Source organism: Aquila chrysaetos, chromosome 5 (assembly GCF_900496995.4).
Source record: "Aquila chrysaetos chrysaetos chromosome 5, bAquChr1.4, whole genome shotgun sequence".
NCBI classification, from domain to species: Eukaryota; Metazoa; Chordata; class Aves; order Accipitriformes; family Accipitridae; genus Aquila; species Aquila chrysaetos.
Genome location: NC_044008.1, coordinates 7,916,849 through 7,936,085, shown reverse-complemented (window position 1 = coordinate 7,936,085; position 19,237 = coordinate 7,916,849). Strand labels below are relative to the sequence as shown.

Below are 19,237 nucleotides of genomic sequence, written 5' to 3'. Positions count from 1 at the left end.
GCTTGTTTCTCTGCAAGTGGAAATCAGCAGGAAAAAGAACTTCTAGGGAAAGCCATGAACGGGGATGACTTCCAGATTTCTCTCCAGATATTTTGCACAACCCTACGTAAAAATAGTTGGAAAGCTGCTATTGAAATCAGCTCCTCTCAAGACTTGTGCTTTCCTTCCCTGACAGGAGCAGAATGGCCTGCTATGGGGTCTCCACTCTCCAGTTCTGGGTGCTCTCTGAATTTCAGTCGAAATAACTATCTGAAACCTTGAGATCTGCCATCCTTCTTCTCGGGGGGAGCCTTGTAGCCTTCTCCTCATTCCCATGGACGTGGTGCCATGGAAAGCCACCAGGCCAGAGACCAGCCACATCCTGATCTCCAGAGCTTCTCCCATGGGGTTGAAGAGCAAAGCGGTGGCTGCTGCACGCTGCCCCAGTTGCTCTAAAGAATCAAAGGCTGTAGCACACTTCGCACAATGTGCCGTCCTTGAAAGTTAAAATCTAGTGACATGACTTGAAAAAACCTTCATATTTCTAGATAGGCTCCAGCCAAGAGGCCTGAATTCAGAGGCCATAAGATTTCTCATTTGACTTGGGAAGTGGAAGCAGAAGCGGGCAGGTTTCTGTGCGGTGTGTTGGCACAATCCTTGGACTTTATTGAAGGTCTGCACCAGCTCAAAATCTGAGCTTGTGTGCTCTCCCTAGAGGGTTTATTTATTTTGGCCACATGCAGGTGGAAGTACCAAGCCCAGCGCTGGTGGCTGCAGGAACAGTGATGCTATAAGAGCTCTGGGAATAAGTGTGCAGAGAGACAACCTACCTGATCGCCACTGGAAAAACCCACCATTCGCCACCAATTATCACACTCAAGGTCTCAAAAGAGGCTACAATTATTCCCTGCTCCAAGTCTAGAGCAAATCAGCATTTTCCCAGTAATTGCAGTGTAGTAACTATTGTAGATGTTGACTTTTTAATAGCAAACACTGCTCAAGCATTAGATTTACAGTCATGTTAGTTAGCTTTAGTGACTTGGGAATCAATTACCTTGCCGTACAACATGACCAAAGATTATAGGGTAGCCCTTGTAATAATTTACACTGCCATCTAGGAGTGAAACTGTAACTTCAATGTCTCACATGGAAAGACACTCTGTTTGCACAGCAATAATTCCAGTAATAATAATAATAATAATAGCCATAAAAAGGGGAAAGGATGAAAATGGTGATTACAAAATAGGGGAAGACCTGTGTTGAAATAGGGCATGGGGAGGTGTTGGGAACTTTGCCATTCTCAATTATTTTTCAGAATGATAACAGCAGTAGCATTTTGTTAATGAATGTGTTTTACCAGTTCAATTCACTCGGGTTGGCAAGTGAGGCTGCATGGCTCTGCCCTGGCGGAAGGGTTGTCCCAGCCCAGTCGTTGGGACACGCAGCCAGGGCGTCGTGTCATCGGCAACACAAAACCCGCTATCGGCCCCCGTTAACCACTTGCCCTCTTGATTGATGTCAGCACTGCTGATTTCTAGGCTCAGTTTTATAGGCAGCATTTTTCCCATTTCCTGCCCACCTCTCTGCCTCCCAGCACTTGTTCCCACACTTGACTCCTTTCTCCCACTTGGAACAGGAAAAACTTGTGCCTATTTCTCCAGGCCCCTCTGCACAAAGAAAACATCTTTCCTTTAACTCCTTTGAAACAAGACCACCCAGGTCAGCTTTTCAGTCTGTGTTTCCAAGCAAATTATGGAGACAGAACATTAATTAAATTTTTTTCCTCCTGCAAAGGAGTTGCCACTGTGACCCTGTAACTATTGGCTTTGTCCGTTTTCCTCTCATTTATTTCCCATTTATTTCAGTCTTCACTTCACATGAAGCTGGCAGCTGAGCTTTTTGAATCTTCCAAGCACAGTGGTCCCTCATGAAACAACGACCAGTGAAACTATATGAAAACTGGTTACTGTCATTATAAAATGGACTAGGACAGGGTCTTCCATATGCAAGTGTTCATGACCGCAGTAAAAAGTTTATACTAATATATCAGACTATTCCCTTGACTCTAAACAGCAAAGCACACTTTGGTTTTAAAATTGCTAAGGCTCAAAAATATTAAGACTGCCTTAAAATAATGGAATTAATAAAATGCATAGGGTTGGGCTCTCTTCTCCTTCACCTTCTGGAATCAGCCCAGAAGAGCAGGTTTTCAGAAAAACGTCATCTGTCATGAGATTTGGCAACCTTGTGCTCTCAGATCGTAAGGTCACTGCCACTGCAGAAAGGCAGCCGTCTCTGGAATGAGGAGGAGGGGGAGAAGCATCTGCCTGCAACCCGGGGACAGGAAAATTAGCATTGCTCTAAACGAGGAACCTGAGCTGCAGTGGGGAAATAGCATCACTGCCCCTCTGAGGTGGTCCAAACCCACGGGGGATGTGCGACCCTGCTCCACGCACGTGCCCATCAGATGGGAGCATCCCAGCCATGGTCTGCAGAGCAGCACAGCCCTGCCACCATCCATGGTGGTGACTCCCAGGCAATTTGCAGATAAGGCACAGGGGAGCCTTTTATCGTTAGTTTCCCTCGTTACAGCTTGAATGTGCAAAGGATAATGTATGAATGCAGTCGACTCCTCGCAGGTGTTTGTCCCTATTTTGAAGGTGCGGTTTAGTTGCATCCTACAGTTAAGCAGTGATACTGCAAACATCAGGGACCGTGGGGCGTTTGGGTTTTATTTCCTCACCTTCTCCCATGCAGCCTCCCATGAGACCTGCCATAGAAATTCTTGTTTTGCCTGAAAATATTTGACCAACCATGACTGTGTTTAAGCCTGTTCAATTGCTTTAATAACAACCCTTCCAACACACTTAATCTGAAACTGTTTTCAATGTACTCAAAGTCTTATAAACAAAGATTGCAGTCACCATCACAGTGTTCCTGCAAAGCCAAAACCCAAACATTAGTCGGTTTGTTGTATAGCTTAATTGCCGTGTATCCTATCTGACCAGTGGTATATGCTGCTGTAGATGATATGAATATAATTTCTCCCCCCCTTTTTAAATAAAGGAGTCATTGTAAAAAGTATCACTTTAGCAAGAGTTGACTTTAGTGTTATGCCTGAAGTCTATATTCACCTCTCAGGCTTTAACGAGTTATGCTTCACAGTCCTCCTTGGAGAGGGAGGAGTGTTACGATCAAACTCAGGTTATAGGAGGATAGAGGGATAGTGCGAGGCAAAATGTCACTGAGAAATGGGTGGGAGAGAACAGACCCCATCCTTCCCCATCCTAAAAACAGGCACTTAGTTTTCCGTAGCCCGAAGACTGCAGCAACACTGCGGAGCTGCATAAACTACCATTATAATAGCCAAGTACTGGTTTTGCTGGTAGTTGAGCAGTTGATGGGGTTGATCAGCCTTCAGAGACAAAATATCTCCTGCTTCCCACTTCCAGGAGTCAAGATGGTCATGGGGAAGAGGTGCTATGGTGCAAGTCCCACATCTTGTCCGCAAATCCTAGCTCTGAGGTAGTGTCAGCCAGGTTAGAGCTATTCTCAAAGTGGGGACTGGATGATTAATGCTGACTTTTTATGAATCAGCACGCTGCCTGGAGGCAGGCACCTCCATCCTTTCCTGCAAAAATGAAGCAGGGGATGAAAAGTTGAGCAAGGGGAGCATTTTTGAAGCCACAACTAGGAAGTGAAATTTTCACCCTTTTCATGCGTGGGCTCTGGAGTTTGAGACCTCCCTCAGGATGTATGAATTTGAGCTTCTCATCTCTTTTTTGTGGGGGAAGTATCCATGCCACTTATCCTACAGCCTCACATGTGCCTGCAAGGCCTGTTACAGCCATTAGGTGAAAGACATAAAGAGTCATCAAAGCAGGCATCGATACCCAAGACTCTCCCGTCCCAAATAGCAGCCAGCAAGGACTGCTAAGTGCCACCAACGGGCCACTTCCAGGCCCTCCTGCCCCTTTCGGGGCTGGTCTCTAGCAGCTCTGGGTCGGTGTGGCCCTGTGCAAACCCAGCTAGACTTCACAGAGACATTGCTTGGAGCAAGCCACGCGGACCACGGAGCGCTCGGAAACCAGGCCACCACCCTGTATGGAGGGGAAATGAGCAACCTTTATGGAGTGAATTAATCAAGCACTTCAATCTCCTTAGCTGAGGGTTAATAGTCTTGTGGTGACCGCCCTGGACAGGGTATCAGGAGAGCTGGGTTTTATTCCTGGTGTGCTTCGCTAATGAAAAGGAAATTGTGTTCAGATGAGGGATAGAAGCCCGTGCTCCCAGAAACGTCAGATACACAGCAATTAGACTCAAGTTAAACAATAAATCAAGTAACACTGAGCCTTTTGCTCTAGCAGAGCACCATTATGACTAGTGCTATGTTTATTTAGAAGATGCTGAGGCCATTTTAAACGTTTTCATATTAAATGTAATTTGGGTATTTGTTATTAAAGCAATTGGCTGGGCCTAAATGCAAACATCATTGGTCAGATAAATATTTTCCAGCAAATAAGATCTGTTCATTGCACTTTTATGACATGAAGGCTTACTTGCTCCAAGATTTATTTTCTGTTTGCTTCCTCTCTTTGCAAGGCTTGCCTCATAAAGATTAAAAAAGCCAAAGTGAACCGAAGTGTAAAGTAGAAATCGCCGATTAAACTGTCAGAAATGGAGCAGCCTTTGTTAATCACTGATTCATTAGCTGGGGGAAGAAGAGGGGTCTCGAGTTAGCACAAAGGCTTTCGTGTCACAAGGTCTGTGATTTATTCCCAGGTCTCTCTCTCTCCAATTTGGTATGGGATCTTACTCAGGTAAATTGATCTCTCTCTGACGTCATTTTCCCATCTGTTCAACTTAGGTAACGATCTTGCCTCACAGAGATAATGAAAACTTTCAATAAGAAGAAAAGGTTACCTTAAAAACCACACCTGCATCTGAAATTAGGCTACCCGCTGCTAACACCTACAAGAGCTTTGGCTAGAACAGCTATTTCCTACTACAGCCAGGAGGTTTCCCTCTTTTTGTTTTGTGAGCAAGCAATGGAGTAGATTAAAACATTTTAAAAAATAAAAAAATATGACCAAAAAGTAACAGAAATTGGAAAGCAAGCTTACAGCACTTTTTTTTCAATTGCTAAAATTGTCATTTGGCTGTGTCACTTTAGTATCTCATGAGCCCTTTTTTTAATGTTGCAGCGATGTATTGAAAGCAGTGTCTAACTGGCTTTTGATTTTTTTACAATTTATTTAGCAAAAGCTGTTAACAATTATTTCAATGCCATTGTGGAATGTTCTCGGTATTTTCTGCAAAATGCGGCACCCTTTGAAATAGAAAGCTTTTCCGACTGGTGTAAGTTTTGCAATCCTCAGTAGAAGGCAGTGTAAAACTACAAAAATATTGTTCAGATCTGACATCATGCAAATTACAGAGGCTACTTCAGTACAAAAAGCCAAAGAAATGAGAATTAGGGGGTTTTATTCTTTTATACAAAATAAAGACCTTTGTTATGTAGCTCCATGCAAGAGGTACATGTAGAGTTTGCTTAACAGGAGGCGTGTTTCTGAGCTCAGACCTCTCAGCTGACTCATTTGATGTCCTTCACAATCACCTGTGCTGCCTTTTGTCATCCAAGAAGGCTTTTGGGTGGCTTTCACCAGCGCTGGTCCGCTGCAACATCTGAGGACAGCATGGGGAGAATAACCCTGCCTTTCTTCAGCCTTGTTCTCAGGTTCTTGTCGTTTACTCAGCAGTGCCCTTGCACAGATGAGGTTGGTTCACTTGCCTTTGGAGGAACGGGATTTCCTCTTATTAGCTGCATTTTCTTTCTGTCTGCACTGTGGTCAGTGGTCTGCAAGCATCTCTCCGGGTCTCCCCCACCCAAACAGTGCCCTTCGCCAGCAACACGAGTGTTTTCTGGTTTTCCTCCGTGCTTCCACCACCCATCTCCCCCACCAGCCCCTGCTTCTCCCCTCCCCTCCCCTCCCCTGGGGAAGGGCCTCCCCATCACACACCACCCCCCAGCCCATTTTATGCACGAAAGGGACCCAGGCCACATCCACTCCTTCCTGTGTTGCTCTGCTTTCAGGCCATTTCTGGTGAAAATGACAATATCCTGGGAATGGGAAGAAGTTCCTGAGACAGAGTTTTGCTCAGCTTTGAAGAAAAGGGCAGCGGGGTCCCATGTGTCCCCTGCGCCCCATGGGTGGGTAAAAGGGATTGGTGAGGACCTGACCTCCAGCAGAGAGGGGAACCTCTCACCCCTCCTATTCCTCCTGCAAGAACAGGGATGGCTCCCAGCACTTCCCATTGGGAAGATTTCCTTCTCTCTTCCCCTCGCTTCCAGCCCCAGGTGGGTGCAAAGTGGGGGGGACCGCGAAAACAGCCCCTTTCCCCGGCATCACTCCACCGAGGCGTAGGTCACCCAGGGAGGGCTGGTGGAACACCCAGCTCATCTTTATTCCCTTATGCACACTTCAGCTGTTTGCTTTGTTTGGCCTCTTGGATGCCAGGATTACCCGGAGCTAAATGGGACACGGGCAACTTACACGTGACTCCTGTCCCTCTCCGCACCAGCCCCAGGCTGGAGCTGGAGGCAGCAGGCAGGATTTGCCAGCCTGTGGGTCATAGCACCAACCAGCTGGAGTTGGCTTGTCCCCACCATCCGTTTCAGCTGCCTCACGAAGACCGAGCTTCGTTTGCCTGCATAATAATCCTGCCAGCATGCACTTTCTTCGCCTAATGAAGGGAGGATTTATTGCACTGACTCTTTGGGAACGTCGAGGTCTGCTTACTGCCCTCTTCAGCTCTCTGAGATCCTTTAAGTAGAGTCTGTGTGAAAATTAATCAGACGCCCTGGAGGCTTATTTTGTCCAAAGCTAAAGTCCTGCTTCTCCCTTTCCCCCCCTCCTTTTGTGCCCCAATTACTTAAGGGATTGTCCTGGAAATTAATGAAAGCGTGGCATGGGCAATAACACCCACGGTTCATCTCAGAAGTGAAGTGTTTCTGTGGAAGGCTTAACTAGAAACATCTCGTGGTTCACTCAGTAAACTTGGAGATCTTCCCAGTTCAAAGTACGCTGCACCATGACAGTTGGTATTGCATATGCCCTATCTCCTAAATTATTTGCAGGTCCAGATTCAGTTATATGAGTCAGGTCCTGCTCCTGAATAATTGCATTTTACTTGTCTGAATTGAGATCCCTGTGGTTTCCACCTGGTTTCCAAAGTTCTCAGCATGAATTATCTCAAGGACATAATTGATCCCAACCTGTTATAGAGGGAAAATGAGGTGATGGGGACAGGTTTGGTAGTGGTACCACCTGCTGGCCCCAATCCATGGAGCGGGTGAGAGCAGCCTGGCAGCTTGGGTGACTCGTTGGGTCATGTTAGTCCCTTTTCTACTTCCCAGCATTGAGGGACATTTGGTGCATGGGGGATACAGATTGTCTCAGCTGAACAGAGGTGAGCACACTTGCTTCTTCTCCAGCCAACCTACATCAGAGCTCATGAGCAGACAAGACCGTGCTATACCATAAATTTCAGAGGAACCGCATGAATTAACTCATAAGCTAACCTGACGCTTCATTTTCTAGGGCTGGCTGACCCTTGTCATGGTTAGAATAAGTCAGCTGCATTGTTTTACAGTGGGATTCATGTGCCTAACAGATTATATCATCTCTGAAAATGGATTTCAGTTCCCAAGTTACTTAGGTCCGTGTTGCTTTTTAAGTTTTGGTGCTTTTTTAATTTTTTATTGCCACTCAAATATTATGAGCTGTGCAATCAATGGGAGTTAGGCCCTTAAACACCTCCCACAGGGAGGTAGGCAGTTAGATACCTTCAGCAAATCCTAAATATTCTTTGAAAGCATTTTCCTCACCTTCCATGGGTTTCAGATGTACCATACGGGGGAAATGACACCCAGTTTTGTAAAGCAGTGCACCACTTACGGATGCAAATCATTGTGTAAGTGTGAATATTACTTCATGACGTGACATCTCCTCCAACTCGTTAGTGCTAATTAATGCAGTTCTGGGATAGACAATATTCATTAAGCTTTTCTGAAAATACTAGAAATGTTCATGTAACAGCTCACACATTTTGATGGCACCCACAGTCCTATCACCACGTTCCCTGTAAAGTATTTTGATACTTTAATCTTTGCTAACAAGAGTGGAAATGAATGGTCAGCAGTAGTTCTCCAGCACGAGGCCATGGTTTTTCTTCCTTGCTTTGTTATCAGGAACCAATAAAAAGGAATCAGCGCAGTGGTGTTTTGGCGCAGAGGCATCCGATTGCTGGAGGTTTCCCTCTGTATATGTCAAAGTTAAGTATTTGGGTTACTGTTCTCTTTTTGGGACTTGCCATGGTACGAACCAGCTTGGAAGAAACGCAGCTATCGCCTGCTTCTAATCATTGCAATGACAGCAACACTGCTGCCTTCCAGACTAAATTTTTGTTACCGGGCCTTATTGTTTGGGTATTGACAACTCCAGAGATCTTGTGAAATTACAGAAGCTCCTTGAAGAAAAGGACTTTTGCTACTGCTGCTGAACCATGACTAGGAAAATTAGAGAAGAACGTGCATGAGGAGAACGCTTTTTGTTCCTGAAAGGATGCTGTTGAGGAAATCTGAATTACAGCGTGTGTGTCTGGGAGAGGAAGAAGGGGAGAGCGAACTCCAGGTGGCACAAGGCGTTGCCTCTGCACTGCAATGCAGCCATCCTTCTGCAGGCTTTAATTGAGCTGGTGGGCTTTGGCAGCTGTTTCGCTGAGCCAGCAGCGAGCCTTGCATGCATTACGATGCTTTATCAGTGTCCTCGTTGGACTAGTGGTCCCAGCTTTGGTGGCCTCATAGCTACCAGCATCTAAGCAGCCATCTGAAGGTGTCCCAGATAGGGGCACAGCAGGCTGCATGCCCAGCAGTGTACGCCTACCCCACGGGATGGTGCCCCCCAGTTTATTAGCTCAATTTCCCACACGTCGAACAGCCCTGAGTGCCATTCTGCACTCATATGTGTTTGCCCATCTGTGAAACGAGGCTGGCAGCTCTCCCCCACATCATGGGAGTGCTGCAGGGATCGGTTAACTGCAGCTGCAGAGCTTTGCAAGTGATGCCACGTAACTGCAGACAGCAGTTGCTCTTCATCCAGGAGGCCCTTTAACATCCTCTGCTGCCCCGGTTCACTGATGTACCTGAAATGGGCAAGGCTGGAAGGAAGGAAAAGGATCCCAAAAGCATGATCTTCCCCTTGGAGGCTTTTCCACTCTTCCACCCAGGATAGGTTTTCTTATTGTTGCGGCCTGCAGCCACTCTGAGAGCTTTTGTTCCTCTCTACTTACAGACCCCAAATAGTCTGCAAATGCTGGTCTATACCCTCCACAGACCATCTCTTCCACCCCGCTGCGCTTGTAGCTCAGGGTACCACCCTGCTGTCAGGGAATCAGCCCAGATCTGCCCAGAGTTTTTCTAGGAAGGAGGTGTGCAATGAACCAATGAGGAGATCTGGAGCAAAGTCCTTGTCCGGTTTTGGGGGTAAACAACTCTTTCTGATTGAGCTTTCATAATCAACTCTTGGCAGGGACAATGCTCCACTGTCTTTCCACGTTATAAGAACCAGTCCCCATTTCTAAGTTCTTTGTTAGCTTCCTCAGATACCTAGAGGATGTTATCTTCACTCAGACCAGTGATTTATTTTTATTACAAATGTTGCATCATGAATTAGAGGATTAAGGAAATGTAGCAGGAATATCTCCCACCACTGCAGAAAATTTTAAGCCTTTGTACCAAATCATACTGAACTTCCTTTTGGGGCAGTGTTGCGCGTGTGGTCCTGGATGGATAGCAAAGGTCATGTCCTTACAAGCGATCTGAGGAGGATGCACCTTGCGGTTCCACAAGTATGATGATCCAGCCTCTCTTTCCGCGTGGTGGGTCTCAAAGGCTGCAGACATGCTGAGCCGTTGCACCTGGGAAACCAAGGGGCTCCCTCTCCATTTCTACCCCAGACAGCTTCCATGACATGACACCTGACATTCAATTGGTCTGTGACTCAGGTCCTTCCCTGTGACATAAAGCAACTGATGCCCCAAAGATGTTGGAGGACACCATTAGGATCACAAAGGGATGGGACGCTCTTTGGGCTCCTCTGGTAGACATCCCCACCATAACATGGGCCATGAGAAAGGATGCTTTCCTACTGTCTCCAGACTAGTCCAAAACCCATGCCTGTTTATCCAGGCTTTGTGCAGAAGGAGGAGACTGGACTATTGCAGGGAGCCTGTAATTTCAAGCTAAGTCTAATGAAACTCCCCACACCTGCACTGAAAGCTGAAAATTGCAATTCTGGGCAGAGTGAGCCTTGCTTTCCAGTTTTTGCTGCTATGCATGAAACAAATTACTTTTCAATTAGAGGCTTCCAATCTCTGTTGCTGCTTCTTTAACCCACCAGGCGAGCTCTTTTATCACCAGCTAAATAATGCTGCACCACACCCTGGCTCTGCTCTGGGTTTGGAGGCAGGTCCTGCCAGGGGAGGATGAGTTACCTGGAAGGGCAACATGTGCCATACAGCAATGGGTGGGGAAATTGCCTTGAGGCTTTGCTAGTTGAAGGATCTTCCTACCCCAAGGGCAAAGTCCGTTGCCTTGGCGTATTCCTGTAGAGCAACAAGCACAAGCAGGGACCTGCATGGTGAGTGCACCTTTGAAGCAGCTTCACCTCCTGTTTTAGTGAAAGACAGCCTGGGAAGGTGATTTTTTCATTGCTAGTCCTGAGCAGGGTTCAGGAGCAGGGATTAACCGTGGCTGGGGTTCAGGCTTACGTGGTCTTCTTCGCCACCGTCACTGAAGATGGCGGAACCTCCTTTAGATATGTTGTTACCTCCACTGAAAGAAAAGACCAAAACAGAATTTAGGAGGCAACTCAAAGCTTTACCCCTCTCTGAAATTATGGGTTTAAAATTCCAAGAGGTTTTAAAGTTTGTGTTTTGGCGGTTTGTGCCTCGGGTGTACTTCAGCAGCCAGATCTAGACGTGGATTAGATGCAACCTGGAAACCTGAACAGGATCTGGCTTTACCCTTGCAATGTAGCTGTAGTCACTCTGCTTTTTGGGGGCAGAGATGGGTAACTTCACTGCCTCTTGTCACTGTGTTGTGACCTCGGGATTGCCTCCAGGGCAGAGTTTGGCCACCTCAGCCTCTTACTCTTAACCCTCAGCAGCCAGAGGCCAGAACTGCCTCTGTATTTATCCCCTTAATCAAAGCCAGCCCCTTGGGTGGAGCGAGCTGGATGGGTGAGCCTGCCTATGGCTGCATACACAGCTCGGTTTTTATAATATCTGTGCCCTTAAAGACAGAAGAGGGAACTGCACTTATGCTCTAGTATTTGGCTATTGCTCCCAAAAGCACTTTGCAGCCCACTGGCCCCCCAAGCCCCACGCAGAGGAAAGGACATCAAGGCTTGTGGCATCTCCATGCTGGCATGGTCTTGGCTTTCAGTCTGACAGCAGATCAAACCCAGAAACACCCCCAGCTAAACTCAGACATCCAGCTCGTTCACCACCACCATGTTGGGAGAGCGACTTTGTTGTCTTCCTACAGGGCAAAGAGGAAATTTCCTACATCCCGTGCAAGCCCCAGCTCCATCCTTGCCATGAGCATCCTTGCGGTGGAATAAATGCCAACTGAAAACAAGTAAAGGAAAGGGCTCACCTCCACACCTCCCCTCCCAAAGCAGACCTCTTCCTGGCCAGCCTGTGCCAGAGCGTGGCACAACGGCACCCTCAGGATTTTACCTGGTGGGAATAAGCGCAGGCCCAGAAAGAAAACGCTGACGGGGAGGCAAAGCAGCGGCACTAAGTCAGAGCTCTAACTGCAGGTGTTGTAGTGTGGGTGCTTCGCACTGTGCTTGTTTAAACCGAAAAATCAGCGCTTTTTGGCGTCTCACAGACATTGTCCTTCTTGACTGATCTAATGATTTAACGGCAATACCCTCGCACCAGGACTACAGCTAGTGCGGTCTGTAAAGATGCTTTATTCCCGGGCAGCATCCTCTGCCGGTGGGTGCACTTTTACACCATCGCAAGTTGCACCCTTCTCCCAGCTAGTGGAAGGGCGGCGGGGGGGGATCAGGGGTGCCCCCCAGCACCAGGGCTGCAGCCTGGCAGGAGCTGCTCTGCCTGCCCTTCGCTGCCGTCCTCTTCCTCGCAGCCAGGGCTGCGTGAGCGCTCTCGGAGCAAGCATCCCCGCTGCTTTCGGCCCTTACCATTATCATTTCGAGGTGTGCACGCGTGGGTCGGGGCGGGGGGGGGGAATGAATACCCCCACCCCCGCACCCTTCCTCCCTCCGTCCTTCCATCCCTTCATCTTCCTCCCAGAGGCGAGGGGGGGAGCCCAGATGTTGGCAGGCCCGAGCCGGGTTCATCTGTTTCACATGACCCAGCGCCAACTGCCGCTCGCTGCCCTCCTCCCTCCTTCCTCCCTCCTTCCTCCCCCTCCTCCTCCTCCTCCTCCTCCTCCTCCCTCCCCGGCTCCAGCCTCGCAGCGCAGCGGCGGCCGGGGGCCGGCAGGCGGGGAAAAGGCAAGAGAAGAAGAAGAAGAAGAAGACGAAGAAAAGGGAAAAGGAGGGTTCCGGCATCCCGGAGCATGGGACCGCCCTAGGAGCGCCCGGGGAGCCGGCCGGGAGCGGAGGGAAGGGCCGCGCCGGGAGAGGCGGGCGATGGATGCGGTGCGGTAGAACCGCGGCCTGCCGACGCTGGTGCAGCGGGGATGCTCTCGGCCCGGGCTCGGAGCTGAGGGGCCGCCGGAGCCGCCGAGGGAGCGGGAGAAGGTAAAGGGGGTCTTTTGTCTGCCGAGGGGGAGGCGAGAAGGCGGGCCGGGGGTTCCCCTTCCAGCCCCGGCCCCGCGGGGAAAGCCCAGCCGCAGTGTGCGGGTTGCTGGCTCCACGCCCCCCTCCCTCCATTTGGCTCAAACAGAAAGAAATGTGGGCAGCATCTGCTTTCTCTAGCCTTTCCGAAAGAAAAAACCCAAAGCGAACGCCCAAACCCCTGAATTTGGTGGGCGAGTAAGGGAGACGAGCTGGGCGGCTGGGGTTTTTTTGCACTAGGGGGAAAGAGAGGGTGTGTGGGGGAGAGAGGCTGGTGCTGCGATTTCTTCCCCCCCCCCCCCCCCCCCCCCCCCAGCAATCTGGATGCCTGTCCCCACTGACTGCTAAGATGGACTGCTCCTTCCCTTTCCAAATGGCTGCAGCAAGTTTAATGCAGAGCTGGGGGCTTCGCAAAGGGTAAAGCCCCTGGCCTGGTTTTCCTTTCCCCTATGCACCTTTTCCTAAATCAGGGGTGGAAAAGTTGTTACGGATCCAGGGCTAGAAAAGACAAATAAATAGCTCTATTTCCAAACTGTGCCTTGCAGACATGCCCCGCGTAAGGAGGGTTTCTCGGCCGCATTGTTAGCCCGCTCGCTGCTGGGGAGGGCATGAGAAAAGTTGTTTCAAGCCTCTATGTAAAATTTCCAGGAGAAGCAATTGTTTCTAATAATAGCCCTGGCAGCGACTTAGCAATACAACGCACACAGATGCGGGAGTGAGCTAGCAAATCTCCTCTCCCAGGCAAGCCAGGTCGCAACGAAAGCCGAACTCCCGGCTTGTTGGTTTGGTTTGGGATTTTAAAACATTGTCCTGAAGAAAAACCCCGGCATCGCTCGCCCTTTCCGCCGGGAAGGGGGTGTGGTGCCTGTGCCTGCGCGCCGCGCTTCATGGGCATGGCTGAACTGGGCTTTCCCGGTGCCTCGGGTATCGAGAGAGGCTGAATCCTGCCTCTGCCCAGCGCCAGCTGGATATTGGGGTGTCTCGGACTCGGGTCCCTCTAGATTGGCCCCCAGGGTCTGATGAGCATCCCCCATCCGTGCATGGAGGGGGCCGTTACCGGCATGGGTGTTTGTGCCATTTCCCCTGCCTAGAATTGCCTGCTAGGCACCAGAGAGATCTCGATGGAGCTAAAACTATCAGACTGATCCCCTTTCTCCTTGCGGCAATGGCAGAGGGCCCGGCAGGAGGGCTGCTGCCTGCATTGCTGCCTGCACACTAACTTGAACCTGTGATGCTAACCCTGGCCGGGCAATGGTGCACCGGCTCGGCTCGCTTGTCTTGACCTTCCTGGCACAAGTTACTGGTAGCTTGTCCTCTTCCAAATACTAATATTTTTAAGGCGGTTTTAAGTACCGGTGTCAGGCGGGGACGTGCCACGTGCTGCAGAAGGGAGAGCTGCTCGTGGGGCGGTTTCTGCATCCCCAGCTGCGCCGCTGAGCAAGGGGGGCTGTGGCAGAAGCTGTGGGAAGCTAAGGGTGTATTGCTTCTTGTAATAAGAGGGGATGTTTTGAAGGGTCTTCAGCTCAGCACCACCTCGCACTGCTGCTAAGGTCAGCTGTGTCTCTCTGAGGACCAAACAGGCTGAAGGAGTTGGCATTGGTCATCCTTTGCGCTGCGAGTGGCCCCATCCAAACCAGTTTCCACAGTAGGGTTAAGGGCACCAGTGGGGCATAGCATGTGGATTTGTGAACGTGTAAAATAAACATTTCGTTCTTAGGTGAATTTTTGTTTTAAACAGCCAGGCTAGAAATATGGGATCTCTGCCATTATTTGAGCATAGATACACCAGTGAGCCACTCGCAACGCTTTGGGGTAAGCTACCCATTTCTCCTGGTAGATGGTTTCTGGTGGTCCCGTTGCCATGCATCTGAACTAGTTACTGCATTAGAACTGCAAGTCAATATTTGTTGATACCTGTGGTCACAGCCTTGGGTCCCTCAGGGCCATACGGCAATGCGGTGTCACTTGGCACAGAGAGCATCTTCCGCAGAGATCGCGTCAAATTGTTTAGGCAGGTCAAGAGGTTTGGCTAGTGCGTTGGGTGTTGTTAGTAGGGACATAGGACTGGGAAAGACTTCCCAAGTTACAGAGTCTAGTCCCACGTATCACAGGTAATTACAGTCATACATACTCCCTTTGTTGCTACTGTTGTGTGCTGTGTGAGTAACAGGAGAAGGTTTGAATGCAGCTTAACAGACAGCAAAGGCAAAGGCAAACTGCATGGTATGGATGAAGGAGAAAAAGCTGTATTAGGGAGAAATTGAAAGGTGCTGGGGAGTGACTGAGGTCTCAAGTCCCAGTCTGGTAGGACTGTGAAGGAGAAGGAAGGTTCATGCATTGGGAGAGGGGTGAGACACACAGGGAAGGTATAGAAGGAGGGTGTTGATCCAACACCAAGCAGATTTGGGGTCAGGGCATAGTGGCGTCCCCTGAAAATGCAGTAAGGCACTGTGTGTCCCACTTCTTGTGAGCTACGCAGGAGCGGGCTCGCTGGGACAAGCAAAGGCTGCTGTCAGTCATGGGGCCACGCTCGTGCTCAGCTCTCAGGGACCTTGGGTGTCTTTCATTCAAAACACTCTAGGTTTGAGGCAGTCAGTATTCCTGTGCCTCTGAGCTGCACCCAAAATCTCCATCTAGCTGGGAGCCATCCCACAAATGCCCCATCTTTTGGGGAGCTGGGGGGAGGCAGTGCTGCAGGGCGAGCCGTAAGAGCAGGTGACGGTGGGTGCCCGGGGTCCCCATGCTTCACTGCAGGATGGGGTGTCCTTGGGTGCACAGCTGGATCCCAAAGTCACTCGGCAATGCCAATCTCCAGTAACCCTTGCTGGCTTGCTCCTTCCAGCAGCTGGAGGTGCGGATTGCCCTGCAGCCCCAGTGCAAGCAGAGCACAGCAGCCCAGCAGGCAGCAAGGTCTGACAAGGTTAAGCTGCAGCTGAATTGCTTGCAAACCTCCTCCAGCTCCAAATCCCAGTTTGTCCCAGCTTCTCCCAGGGCATACGGTTCCCTAAGCCAGCAGTGGATTGCCCAGCATGGCCTTGGGGACCGCTGCAGCTGACAACATCCCCTGATATTTCTCCTTCTCCGAGACTTTTAACAACTTAATCCCCAGCCCTCCTGTAAATCTCAGTATGTGCCGTTTCCTAGAAAGCCACAAACAATTCTCTGAGGCTGCACAATGAGTTGGAGCCCCTGTCTTCTTCTCTGAAGGTGAATGCCATCAAGGACCAAAAATGACTTTGACTGCTTTTCTCTCTGACGTGACACTGAGAAGAGACCCCAGCCAGATAGTTGATCAGCTCCGAGCTCCTGGGAGCACTTTCATGTTGATGAATTGCAGACACGTAGGGTTCGATCCTGCCTCCCTCTGCTCCAAGTCACCTTTGCACTCCACCTACTCACGAGTCGATGGCAGCCTGAAGGTTTATTCCTTGCCTACGTTGGGCTCTCGTAGGCTGCCCGCCAAAAGAAGTAGAAGAGCCTGATGTACCTCCCCTTCCCAGTACATCCCTGCTTCATGGCTGTGTTATACTTCTCTGTGGCCCCGTGCATGGTGCCAGATACCCTGGGTGCATCTCCATGGGGTGGGGTGGGACTTCAGCCCTTGCCCAGCCTTAAAGTACAAAGGAGACCAGAGGAGCAGGGACCATCTGATTTCCAGTGCAGTTAACGATGTTCTTGCTTACAACCCCCTCTGGCTCCTTTCCTAGCAGATATACCGTCCTTCTGCTCTTTTCCTGAGCTGCTGTGTGACATTTTCACGTAGTGTTGAACAGTTGCCGTGTCCCACCCTCAAGAAAAGATCACTAGTGGGTAGCAAAATGTCCTTTTCACCCTCTACCTGCACTGGTGGGATGTGGTGTGACCTAGTATAGTAATCTTTGGGAAAAGTCCTGGAGGGCACAAAAAGGGAGGCAAGTTGAGCCTTTTTTACTTAAAGTCACTGTAAAAGGGTCCACCGAATATCTCCTAGAAAGCTGCAAACCAAAAAGAGATTGATATTCCCATTTTGGCTACAGAAATCCTTTGCGCGTACACTTCCACGTGTAACACGTAACATTTTGACAATGGCTGTTGGGCTTGCCAACCTGCAAGGCTCAGGCTCTGTGCTTAGATTTTTTTTTTTTTTTCTTCTTAGAAGCTCCCAGATCTCCCAACCAAAATAAATCCACCCTTGTTTGGATTTCCTGACCGCGTGGGATCAAACATGGCTGCAGCCGTACCACACACGCTGCAAGCACTGTTGGCATCCCGTCCATCCGAGCTGTAATATTTCACGCTGGGAAGTACTTAGCAGATAGCGGAGCAGCCACAGGCTGACCCTGCTGCTTTCACACTGAGTTTATGCAGGACAAGCCGGGGGTGGAAAGCTGCTGCACCAAGTGAGCATCTTGGAAAGACAGCACAAAATCTGAAGCCGAAACGTGGCAACTGTCCTAGAGAGGAGAGCGTGGATGGAGCTCTTTCCACCTTTAAAAACAGTTTTGTCCTTGCTGTGCACGGACGGTATCTCTCCTGGCTATCCCTAGCTCGGGTTTTGTGAAGATGCCCATCATCTCAACACGTGGCTGCCATGTGTGTGCTTGTGTACCACCAGGCTCTCACTTCCCAGAGAAATGGGGCACTCAAGGGGACACGGATGATTTAGGGGCTGTGTAATCAGATACAGTGCTTCCTTTGTGCGCGCGCACACACCCCCCAGTGTGGAAGCATGATGGAAAATAAATTTGGAAGGTAACTTCCACTGCTTTCTGCAATTCTGAACTGGAAAAACCAAAAAACTGCAAAAAAAGCACTGTCTGAAGTGGTCTGGGCTCCCTGGCATGCTTTGCAGCCCTGTTGGGGGTGGTGACGCAGCCACCGAAGGTGTCACCTGGGCTTGTGCTGTAGGAGGTGGTGGGAATGGGGGGGAAGGAGACTTGTGCCTCGCCAAGACCAGGGAGAGCTGGAGGGAAGCACTGAGTCTGCTTTGCCTTTGTGTTGCACCGTGGAAGGTGCTTTCTGAAATGCTCTGGGAGTGCCGATGGTGATTCTGGGGGGGAATCTGCAAATCTAAAGGTGCTGGGCTGTATCGTCGCTTTCTTGGTCCCCTCTCGCAGGCACAGCTGATTGCGTACGTGGCAGAAGGCTGCTCCAAAATGGGTATCGAATCCTGGGAGCTTAGGGCTCGGGGGTATCGGATCCTGCCGCTGAATGTGCAGACATTGCATCAGGCTGTTCCCTCTTCACTTCCCACCCTTAACTCTTCTGTATCGATTCTGCATGGTATTAAAGAGCTGCTGTGTTTTCTTCCAGAAAGGAACATCCTTCCCTGGGTCTAAAAGGCAGAGGCATCTGGTACAGAGACAGGCTCAAGTCGAGGCATTTATTCCAGGTTCCTCCTGCGCAGAGGTTGCAGGATGCCCATACCTATTGTGTTGTGAGGTGTCCTGATGCAGAGAGGACCCGGTCTTGCTGCACCAGTAGCCAAAGCATTCTCAATACAGGTGATGCAAAATCCTGGCATTACTCAGAAAATTAATGGGAGTATAAAAGCGCAGGCTGTGTGTCCTGGAGGCAGTTTTCCCTGCTTAAGCCCACGGCGGGGCTAGTCTTAGCTCTAGTCCTCACCAGACATGCAGGCGCTCAGCATGAGGAGCTATCAGGACAAGGGAAGGCAGGTAGGACGTCTTCATGCTCCTCACCCGTCCAGGTGTGCAGGCAGAGCCCACGCGAGGTGTCCCAGTCCTGTGCCCCCCAGCTCTGCCCTGCTCAGCACAGGGTGTGCTCCCGAGCAAAGCAGGAGCAGAAATGGTCAAACCAGACTTTTGCAGGGCCTGTTTCTAAAAAAAAAAACACCTGCATCTCTGATGATGAGTCAGCTGCTTGTCATCTGAACGTGCTCCGCAGCTCGCCCTGTCCTTCCTGTGGAACCCAGTTGGGGGATGATGTCCACCCAGCACCGACCCCATCGGCTGCTGCAGCTCAGGCAGAACCGCTGGCGGCTGCCCAGCCTGGGCACCAGCCGCAGCCCTGGCTCTCAACATCAAATGTATGTCAAACCCGCTGATTAGCAGTGGCTGGAAACAACCCGGTGACATATTTTTCCACTGGAAGCGTATCAGTTCTTACAGCGTTATTCAAAACAAGAAGGGAAGAAAACCCCACTTCTGTGTACAGATTAACATTTTACATTTTTTTTCACATCTGGAATGACTTCTGCAAGTGTGTTTCCTATTATGTGTTATATATAACAGTGCTCAGCACTATCTATTGACCTGCTTTGTTACAGAATATCTGAGTGATGCACTGCCCAGTGCCTTGGCTCCATTGATCAGGGCGATCACCGGTCACATCTCTGAATGCTTAGTGATACAGTAGGTACAAAACACTCAATGAGCACTAAAAGG

The 19,237-nt window shown here is 49.8% G+C and overlaps 1 protein-coding gene across 10 annotated transcripts in view; it reads left to right on the top strand.

Moving 5' to 3' along the window:
• FRMD4A (FERM domain containing 4A) overlaps positions 1–19,237 on the top strand; it is a 385,243-nt gene that overhangs the window by 217,672 nt on the left and 148,334 nt on the right. Inside the window, exon 1 of one of the 10 annotated variants that reach the window (XM_030013274.2) lies at positions 12,702–12,815. The exons of the other annotated variants lie outside the window; for them this stretch is intronic. The gene's annotated coding sequence lies outside the window, so the exon portion shown is untranslated. Of the gene's footprint in view, positions 1–12,701; positions 12,816–19,237 lie in introns of those variants that run through there. 10 annotated transcript variants of the gene reach the window in all.